The sequence below is a fragment of the Parasteatoda tepidariorum genome, chromosome 7 (assembly GCF_982258835.1).
Source record: "Parasteatoda tepidariorum strain Cologne lab strain chromosome 7, Ptep-v5.0, whole genome shotgun sequence".
NCBI lineage: Eukaryota > Metazoa > Arthropoda > Arachnida > Araneae > Theridiidae > Parasteatoda > Parasteatoda tepidariorum.
This window is the reverse complement of record NC_141761.1, coordinates 102,598,638-102,609,807: the sequence shown is the minus strand read 5'-3', so window position 1 is coordinate 102,609,807 and position 11,170 is coordinate 102,598,638. Positions and strand designations below refer to the sequence as shown.

Genomic DNA, 11,170 nt, shown 5'->3' with positions numbered 1-11,170 from the left:
ACCAGGTAAGTTATTTAAACTATTTTTTTAACTATTAGACTTTAATATCGATTTAATAGGAGACATTATTTTAAAAAGCCGAGAAAGATAATATATAGGAAATAGAATTATCAATAACAATATTTTTTTTGTCCCTGAATGCAACCAATTTCTAACCACTTTTGCCCCTGACTTAATACAATTAATAACATTATGCTTACATGCATAAAATATTCATGGTTATTGAGTTTTAGCGTCAGTGCAGTCATTATGTTACTCAAGTTATTTTAAATAATTAAAATTCTTTTAAACAATAACGCAAAAACTATTGGGCGCAAAGGATGGTAATTTTTTTCAATCACAGCATTATTACATATCTTAGAATACTTATTTTTTAAAGACAAATATCTATAGCTTCTATGGTCTTTTAGTTGCAGCGCATAAAGCAATTAACACTTTCTCACAAAACTTCTGTTCTAAAATAGGGTACATAACAAAGATAAAATAAATAAGATTAGGAATGATAATATATAGAGCATTGATTTTAGTATTTTTGAAGAGATTTGATGAAGAGATTATTTTTTTAAACTTTCAAATAATTTTTTATCCCATTAAATGGGATAAAAAGAATTATAGATATCGCATTAAAAAATTGATGAAATCATGAGAAAACACATTTTTGCTAAGCAGACAGGCCATGCTATGACAACCTATGAGTAAATATTTTTTTTCTTCAAAAATTAATAATTTCACCTCTTTTTAAGATATCAATGAGATTTAAATAAATTTGAAGATACATATAAGAAATACATATGAATTTTTTATTCAAACATTTTCAGTTTGATGATTTTGTCACAATTGGCCTAAAAAGGTAGATAATACCTTAATGGTTTAAGGAGTACGAAGTTTAACGAGTTAAATTAAAGTATGCGCTGATTTCTTAAAATACTGGTTGCACATTTAAAAGCTACAAGGATTCAAAACATTAGAATTGCATCCTGGAACATGATATTCCGATCATAAGATTAAAAGTTATTTTTCAGATTCTCTCTTTCGTTTGAGCACTTTATATAGCACTGAAAATTGCATTTTAGTTCTGAAAATCTAGTGAAAAAAAATATTTTTAACTATTGTGTGCTGCCAATCATGCTTTACTAGCGTTTCATCCTTTATAACTTTCTGACTTAAACGAAGACCATTGAAATTTTATTTAATAATAAATATGCAAGGATTAAAATACATTTTATTATCTAATTTTAAAATATATCAATGAAATGAAATCTCTATACAGTTTTCTACCATAACATATAAGCCGGATAATATACCTATCAATTTATTAAAATACCCAATTAATCTTTACAGCATAACTTTACTATTTCTTCTGATATTTACATTTTATTTATGTGTATAAAACAAGGTATTTGGGAGTGACGCCCATTAAAAAAATATGGAGCAGAGTTTATAAAAATTGAGTTAAAACATGCATTCTTTTACTAGCAATGAATATACCCAAAATCTAACGCTAGATGGCGTATCATTGCGTTATTGAGATCATAAGAAGAATCTACAAAATTTAACTATCTGCTCACAAAATATGCTTGATACAATATTATTTGCCACTGTCTGCTTCCATAAAACAGCAAGCAAACAGTGTATGCCTTGGAATGTTATGTACATGGCGTTTTATACTGCCATGCAATGAGCAGAACATTTTTTTTCAAAAGTAAATTTTGTTTTATCAGTTTTCTGAAATTCTATTTTATTGTTCATAGCATAAGTAATAGAAAGAAAAAAGTTGTCAAATCACATGTCTCAGAATCTATCGTAAAGCATTTACATTGTTTTTTCATTTGTTCTTAGTATAGCCAGAGACAGATATAATGGGGTCAGGTTAGCCATATTTATTTAAGCATGGGGAATTTGAATGTAAAGCTGTAGAGAAATGGGCCAACTAGTGGCGGGCTTCGGATGTTTTATTAATTCGTTTAATTTTGCTATGGCACTATTCAATTTTTACGAAGTTCTGCTTGCAAGGTTTTCAAAATATACTGCTCGTAATTACCTCGTCTAATTACGAAATAATTGTATAGTTATTTTAATATATCGAAATAATATCTTTTTACCTGTGATTTCCAAGAAAGGATCAAATTTGGGGTAGTGTGCTTGCCTTGTTTTTTCTCCAAGAATTAGGTTTCAAAGTTATTTAGATTTCAAATAAAAAAAAATACTGATTTTAGCATACGTTTTTATGTATAAGGGTACATTCTAAAACAAATACATTTTATTGAAGTTGGTAATACGAAGCTTTAAAAATATCTGTTACCTTTAAAGTGTTATATCAGAAACTAAGCGTTAAGCTTCATGTTTATTATAGTAAAAATTTGGTTTGGAAGCAAACATTATGATATTTTAAATTTATTACCATGATCCTTCAATAAGTTCCTAATAGTTTCTTAGTAATTTTACAAATCAGAAGCGTCATGGACATTTTAAAAAATCATAAATATGATCATAGCCATAGCTTTCAGAAGTTGTAATAGACATTTTTCACAAAATTTGGAGTAATTTTTTAAAAATTATCATTTTACGAAATATTCATTTAGATATAAATGTGATTTATTTATTAACTGACAAATATGGAATAAAAATGACTTATTGAAACAGGGTAATTGATATAAAAATATTATAATTTGTGTATATTTCTTTAAAAAATCTTATCACAAATTCGTTATTTTTTCATCAAAACCTTTAAAATCATAACCAAACACATAACTAACATTTGAAATTGTAGATATATTGTCATTTCCTTTATTGTTGGATTTAGGTTATCGCAATTCTGCATCGCAAACTTGCTCCACCATCTCCTAAATCACTTACCGACCTACTCCTGCTACATCACAGTGTTTTGTATCAGTGTCCGACATGACGCTATTACTAAACGCTTAGAAAAAATACTACCATAACTAACATTTGAAGTTGTAGATATATTGTTGTTTCCTTTCGTGTTGGGATTAGGTAATAGCAATTCTGCCTCGCAAACTTGCTCCACCATCCACCTCCCGTCACCCCCCAACCTACTCCTGCTCCATCACAGTGTTTTGTAACCGTGTCCAACCTGACGCTATTACTAAACGCTTAGAAAAAAAAATTCCATAACTAACATTTGAAGCTGTAGATATATTGTTATTTCCTTTCTTGTTCGAATTAGGTTACAGCAATTCTGCCTCGCAAACTTGCTCCACCATCTCCTAAATCACTTACCGACCTACTCCTGCTACATCACAGTGTTTTATATCAGTGTCCGACATGACGCTATTACTAAACGTTTAGAAAAAATACTACCATAACTATCATTTGAAGTTGTAGATATATTGTTATTTCCTTTCTTGTTGGAATTAGGTAACAGCAATTCTGCCTCGCAAACTTGCTCCACCATCCACCTCCCGTCACCTCCCATCCTACTCCTGCTCCATCACAGTGTTTTGTATCAGTGTCCGACATGACGCTATTACTGAACGCTTAGAAAAAATACTACCATAACTAACATTTCAAGTTGTAGATATATTGTTATTTCCTTTCTTGTTTGAATTAGGTAATAGCAATTCTGCCTCGCTAACTTGCTCCACCATCCGCCTCTCGTCACCTCCCATCCTACTCCTTCTCCATCACAGTGTTTGACATGACGCTATTACTGAAAGTTTAGAAAAAATACTAACATAACTAACATTTGAAGTTATAGATATATTGTTATTTCCTATCTTGTTGGAAATAGGTTTCAGAAATTCTGACTCGCAAACTTGCTCCACCATCCACCTCCCGTCACCTCCCATCCTACTCCTGCTCCATCAAAGTTTTTTTTAACAGTGTCTGACATGACGCTATTACTAAAAAATTAGAAAAAATACTACCATGACTAACATTTGAAGTTGTAGATATATTGTTATTTCCTTTCTTGTTGGGATTAGGTAATAGCAATTCTGCCTCGCAAATTTTCTTCATCATCTACCTCCCGTCACCTCCCATCCTACTCCTTCTCCATCACTGTGCTTTGAAACATCGTCCGACATGACGCTATCACCGAAAGCTTAGAAAAAATACTACCATAACTAACCATTGAAGTTTTAGACATATTATTCTTTCCTTTCTTGTCGGAATTAGGTAATAGCAATTCTGCCTCGCAAACTTGCTCCACCATCCACCTCCCGTCACCTCCAATCCTGCTCCTGTTCCATCACGGTTTTTTTTAACACCGGCCGACATGACGCTATCACCGAAAGCTTAGAAAAAATGCTACCATAACTAACCTTTGAAGTTTTAAACATATTATTATTTCCTTTCTTGTTGGAATTAGGTAAAAGCAATTCTGCCTCGCTAACTTGCTCCACCTTCCACCTCCCGTCACCTCCCATCCTACTCCGCTCCATCACGGGTTTTTTTAACAGCGTCTGACATGACGATATTACCGAAAGCTTAGAAAAAATACTACCATAACTAACCTTTGAAGTTGTAGATATACTGTTATTTCCTTTCTTGTTTGAATTAGGTAACAGAAATTCTGCCTCGCAAACTTACTCCACCATCCACCTCCCGTCACCTCCCATCCTACTCCTGGTCCATCATGACTTTTTGTAACAACGTCCGACATGACACTATTACTAAAAGTGTAGAAAAAATACTACCATAACTAATCTTTGAAGTTGTAGATATATTGTTATTTCCTTTCTTGTTTGAATTAGGTAATAGCAATTCTGTCTCGCAAACTTGCTCCACCATCCACCTCCCGTCACCTCCCATTCTACTCCTGCTCCATCATGGTTTTTTGTAACAGCGTCCAACAGGACGCTATTACTTAAAGTTTAGAAAAAATACTACCATAACTAACCTTTGAAGTTGTAGATATATTATTATTTCCTTTCTTGTTTGAATTAGGTAATAGCAATTCTGTTTCGCAAACTTACTCCACCATCCACCTCCCGTCACCTCCCATCCTACTCCTGCTCCATGACAGTTTTTTGTAACAGCGTCCGACATGACGCTATTACTAAAAGTTTAAAAAAAATGGATTAAAAAGTGTTATTCCCTCTTATCTGATAGGCTGCCCCAAATTTTTCATTATTTCAACTTGATTGTCTTGCATTTTTTTTGTCATTTTGTGTTTTAACCGTGAATCGAAATTTAGTATATTCATTTTTGTGCCAATATCTGTGCTTTATTCACGTTGTTTAGTTCCATTCGTATTATTTTGTAATTTATAATTAATATATTTTTCTTTCGATAGATGGTTTAGGAAATATTCTTCCCGTAGGCAAGCGTGAGTACTTTTATCTATATAAAAATTGTACAGTCAGAGGACCATAAACAATTTAACTTAGAATTAAATGGTACACAGACGGTCTTACGTTTGCCTAATCTAACGATTAAATATTTAACATCATATATTGTCATTGAGAAGTAGTCAATTGTGGTCTAAATAGTGGTCAATTAGTAGTCTAAATACTACATTTATTTTAAAATATTTAGTTGATTTTTTACTTTTAAAATAGATACTTTGTAAACATTATAGATAAATATCGATGTTTCTCTAAAATGTATTATAATCCTTTTAGATGTAACCTAGCGGTATTTGTTAGGGCCATCAGAAATATATATTATTCACTTTATGATTATGGCACATGATTTTAGTTTATATAGCATTTATGAAAAATAAAATAAGAATATAAATTTTTATTGAATATAAATTTTTACCAAAGTTGTAGTTTTTAACGAAGAAAGCTCTTACTTGATTGGTTGCTCGCCCAGCTGACCAAACGCTAGCGTTACTAAAGTTTACTTATTTAATTATGGACATGTTTATTTATTTACAAAACTACAAGGAATTATAATGTCTTAATAATAATATTGTTTAAAGATGTTTTACTTATATGTGTATTTAATTGTATTATATTCGATACATTTAGTTCCATTAGTAGTAATTTCGCTTGATTATTCGCCTATTTTTATTCACTCATCACAGAACTCTTTGGCATAGAAATTTCGATATACGTGTAACAGTCAGTGAGTGGCTCCAAACTTTTCAGAAGGCAACGAAACAAAATTTTCCTAGCGTAGTTAACAAGGAGTCATCCACGAAACATTTTTGTACGTCGTAATCTCGAAATTATGCACCTTTATTTTTGCTTTTAGAGCAATCTTAACAATTGAAAGTATCTACTATACGCAAAATTAATGTTATACATGTGTTGATTTGATATTGGCTTTCTTATCTTGTTATTTATGTTGTTTAAAAGTAAAACAGATTTAAGCATTTTCTTTTTCGTTTTTTAAAAGAAACTATGCAAATTTGTATAAAGAAAAGCTGTTTGGTTCATATATCCAAACCAAAATGGACCATCACATTCTGCTTCCGTGGGAGAAAAATTAGAATTTTTATAAAATACAATTTTCTATAAAATCCTTGAATATGTTGCTGTTACAGTGGCAATATCTGCAGACTTGCTGGTATTGCCACTTGCCAATACCAGCAAGCCTGCTTAAAAGCAAGTGATCTTTTAAAGTAGAGGGTGCGTTTTTTGGTTTTCTATGGTGATATCTACGGCCAACAATACGACTTAACCTCAACACACGTCAAATCCCGTTTTACTAAGAGTTGTACCGTTACCCCTCTAGCTGTGATCTCTAAATGTAACTTTAGTAACGGTTACCCAGGTTATACAGTAGGCAAGTATCGAATGAATTACAGGAAACTCTTAACATTTAAAACTCATTTTTATTGCCACTCTAAATCTTCAAAAAACATAATTCCATACATTTCCAAATGCTAACATGGGAATAAGCACTTCCCTTTTTACATTAATTAAAGCATGCAACCTTAAAACACTCAAGCATAAACTTCAATTCATACAGTTAAAAAAAGACATTTAAGAAATAAAAACTGCATTTAACATTACTAAAAGCAATAAAGACTTGGTTTATGATGTCTATAAATCACACTTAAATACTCATTGCTCTCCTACATAAAAAAACACAACATAAACAGTTCAGAATTTACGGTAAATGATTCCTCTAAAATGTTAACGAAATCAAATTTAAAGTTTTATAAGTACCCAAAAGAATTTACTGTTCGCCCTCTGGAAACTCCCACCGGAATGGTAGATGAGCTCGTGGACTAACTCCTCGGCTAGGATCTCAAAATCTCTCCAGCTATTCTAATTTCATTAGGCTTAGACATGTAGAAGGGGAACACCGGACTTCCAGCATAGATACGTTCGGACTTGGCCCACCGTCTCGAAGATATCGGCCTTCGGCAAATCACGGTCGTTCTTCCCGCCAGAGACTTCAGTTTAGCTTTCCTTAACTTCACGATCCACCATCCTCGAGGTGCTGTCACGGACCACCCTTCCTGCGGACAAGCTCCGTATCCTCCGGGTTACTGCCTTTAGCCACACTCTTCACCTCTCTTTTATCCTCCCTTCAGCAAGGCGAAAGAATCTAGATTGACCTGTTTACCAAATCCAGAGTCATCCCGCATCCGGCGGACGTCAGAACCAAAAAAAAAGGTCCCTGAGAAAAAACAGTCATAAACCCACTAATCCCCTATGGAAGTTATAATACCATCCTCAATAAATATTAATAAATTTAGTTACCCAGATTTCACCCCAAAAATCCCATTTTAAAAGACTAATTCAAAATTTCTAAAAAAAAATATCATTATTATGATTGAATTTAAACTTTACCATAGTGGTGCCATCTACAGAAAAATAATCTAACTTTCAAAGTATTGAAAAGAAAAAACTATTATAAATTTCTATTTATTACAATCTCGCTTTAAAAGTATTGAAAAAAAACTATAATAAATTTCTATTTATTACGGAGTTATTCATCATACTTCATTCATTCACCCACAGATCGTAATTTTGACTTGAACCATAGAACGACCAATCTTCATTTCAGTACCCCCTGAGGCATTGATTTGTTATGGGAACTTGAAGGACTTTGTGAGCCGGTAGATTTAACTTGCACCAGTCACCATTTAATATACACGATGATTCTTGGGTCAGTGTTATTCGACCTAACGAACACGAGATCATCGTCCTACCAACCTGCTTGCTATCTAATGCATCTTGATTTTTTGGCACCTTCAAAACTTCAAGAAAGGCATCAAGATCGTCAAAAATGTCGCCAAGTTGATAGCAATCTCCCTGTCAATAAGAACACCTTTTTGTTGCCTGTAAGCTGTTATTGTGCGTTCTTAAAATACGTTAAGTCGCCAAGCTAAATTGAAGATTTTTGGGAAAATGGTGTGCAGTAAAAAAAATATTTGTTGCAGATGCATTGTTTTCAGCAAAAAATACAGAAGAAACACCTATTTTCGATCTATGGGACATTTTTTCATGCTTATCTGTATGAATTATATGCCGAAAAAATATCCTAATTTTCTGATGATGCATTATTTTTCTTCCAAAAAGGGAATATAGTAAAGGATTCAGTTAATTAACTTTAAAAATAAAGTACTGATTTTTTATTAGCAGTTATGAATTAGTTAATCAATCATTTACGTATTCACTATCGAAACTAAGTTTAGATAGTGATGAGCAGTTGATTGCAAACGATAACTGGAGTCTAAAATCAGAATGCAATCTCGAAAACTTCCGGTGAAACTCTCGTCTTATGTTATGTTTAAGTGATGATGTGTGGATCTATGTATAGTATTTCGGGAAGATTTTTTATCATCGAGATTGTATTTAAATATGCGCGTAATTTGATCACTTATCAGATTTTTCTGCATTTTATAAATCCTGAAAAGTTATATATATATATATATATATATATATATATATATATATATATATATATATATATATATATATATATATATATATATATATATATATATATATATATATATATATATATATATATATATATATATTATATATATATATATATATATATATATATATATATATATATATATATATATATATATATATATAAATGGATAGATAGATATAATTTGTAATTCGGTCTAGACAAAAAATATGTATAGTATTTTAGAGTATTTGGTGCTATCTAGTTTTATTTAGAGTTAATTCTGACTATTCTTTTAAACAGTGCGTAAGTATCAATCATTGTGTTGTAGAGTACAATTTAGAGTTTTTTTTTTATCACATTTTCTAGATTTGTCTGTGTTTGTAAATTTTGCTTCTTTTATGTGCCTCTTTCTCCTTTTTTTAGTAATGCATGCACCATATAATAATTTTTTGAACAATAATTTACGACTGTTGTGAATATACATGTTAGTTTAAAAGCTTTTACATTATTGTGTTTGTTAAATTTTTGAATTATTGATTTACTTTTGTATTACTTATCATTTTACTATTATGTTTTTTTTTAGTTAATAACTTAGGAAGCACTGTCAATCTAAAAAAAAGTAAGTAATTTTCAATACATTTAAAATAGTGCACATGATTTGTCCGAAAATTAATAAATCGATTAAAAACCATTTTTCGATTGTATCAAATCATCACGCGATAAGTTTTTATAATGGTTTTTTGTCTGCATCGATACATCATTCCCTGCAAAATGCTCAATAAGATGGCTTTTATTGACATACTTTAAGCCTTTTACGGAATGTTCTTTAGAACCTCGATGCAAGAATCTTAGACCTGTCATTTTATATCCTATTTTATTTTATAATCGTCGTTGAACAGCCAACACAATTTTTTTCGTTTATGATTACTAATGTTCAACTCCGTAGACTTTTAATTTTCAACCCAATCCGGAAGACATGGGAACTCCTGGATCAAGTATAGAGGTAAATTTGCTTCGTGGAGGACTCTTTGATGGAATTAACCTTCATTTACGTTACATGGAGAGGAAAACCACGAAAACCTCCCACGGTCTCCCGTCTACCACTGAGGATATTTTACATCAGCACTGTGGTCAGTGCAAGACGTATTCGGAATTCACTTAGACCAGCCGACGCTGGGATTTCCGCCCTGTTCACCTCATTGGAAGGCGAACGCTCGTTCCCCTGAACCACCACGGCTCTAGACTCGTCATTTGTCTCAAATGTCTCTTTTTACATCTGAAAGCGATCACATAGTTTTTTAAAGTAGTCCAATCTGACCATGAAAGTAAACCACTTAGAACAATAGAAATTTTATACAAAACTCAGTAAAAACAAGAATGTGGTAGCATATATATGTCTAAAAATCTGTTTAACTAATGAATGTAAATTGGCTTGTCTTAATTCATTTTTAACCTCCACCTATTTATTTACCAAATATATAAACCCATTATGTCTTAAATCAATGATGAGGTGATGTCTTAAATCAATGTTTTTTCGTGGTCGTTTTTAACGTCAGAACTTTGAGGATGCTACAGAACCGTTACCAATTGTTACCTTTTCACCGTTACCTTTAAATCGACCAGGAAGAAAAGAAAGTGGAGCTATAAAGCACGTTCTTATAGTAAAATTTCTTATGGTTCATAATTTCAAAATGGTCATTTTAGAATGCTTGATGCCTTTACCATTATAACAATTAAATCACTGTTTGAGTCCAAAAACTTAGCCAAGCAAGTCACATTTTCGACAGGGGTGATTATCGATGACCTTTAAGCGTGAGTTTCATCGCAAACGCCACAAAATGTCTTGAGTCACCAACAGATTTAGCTTTCTGCTTCTGTTCGTAAAAGTTTCGAACTCTGGTGGGTTTCATTTAATTCTTGGTGACAATCCATCGAGAACTGGATGGCAATTTGCTCAGGAGACGGAAACAGGTCTCATGAAAATGACTGTCTTTACTCTTCGTGGTTGGAGACAGTTAAGTGACCACTTATACGTGAGTTTACTGTCTCCTTCACCGTTTCCAACCAACCAGATCAGGTTGGGATGTGCAGCTGCTTTACAGTAAAATTAGTGATAATACTTATCGGACTAACTCTGTAGATTATTGTTTAGGTGATAATTTAGTTTGTGGAGTAGAGGTAGCTAGAGCAGAAATGTTTTTAAATTTTCTAAATAATTTCATTAAATATCGTACTATATATGTTACTGTGAATGATCGAAATTGGTGGTTGTTGACTTCCAATGAACGTAGACAATCACATAGTCGCTTTGGTAAATGTCCGAAACATATATTATGTCTAATTAAGTGCCACTGTCCGGTATACATTTGTCCGGCATGCT

At 32.1% G+C, this 11,170-nt stretch overlaps 2 long non-coding RNA genes across 2 annotated transcripts in view; both read left to right on the top strand.

Moving 5' to 3' along the window:
- LOC147807358 (uncharacterized) overlaps window positions 1-8,777 on the top strand; it is a 36,311-nt gene extending 27,534 nt beyond the window's left edge. The window contains exon 4 of the long non-coding RNA XR_015435649.1: window positions 5,258-8,777. This is a non-coding gene — a long non-coding RNA (uncharacterized LOC147807358). The remainder of the gene's footprint in view (window positions 1-5,257) is intronic.
- Window positions 8,778-8,936: 159 nt separating this feature from the next.
- Window positions 8,937-11,170, top strand: part of LOC147807357 (uncharacterized) — a 28,679-nt gene continuing 26,445 nt past the window's right edge. Inside the window, exon 1 of the long non-coding RNA XR_015435646.1 lies at window positions 8,937-9,409. This is a non-coding gene — a long non-coding RNA (uncharacterized LOC147807357). The remainder of the gene's footprint in view (window positions 9,410-11,170) is intronic.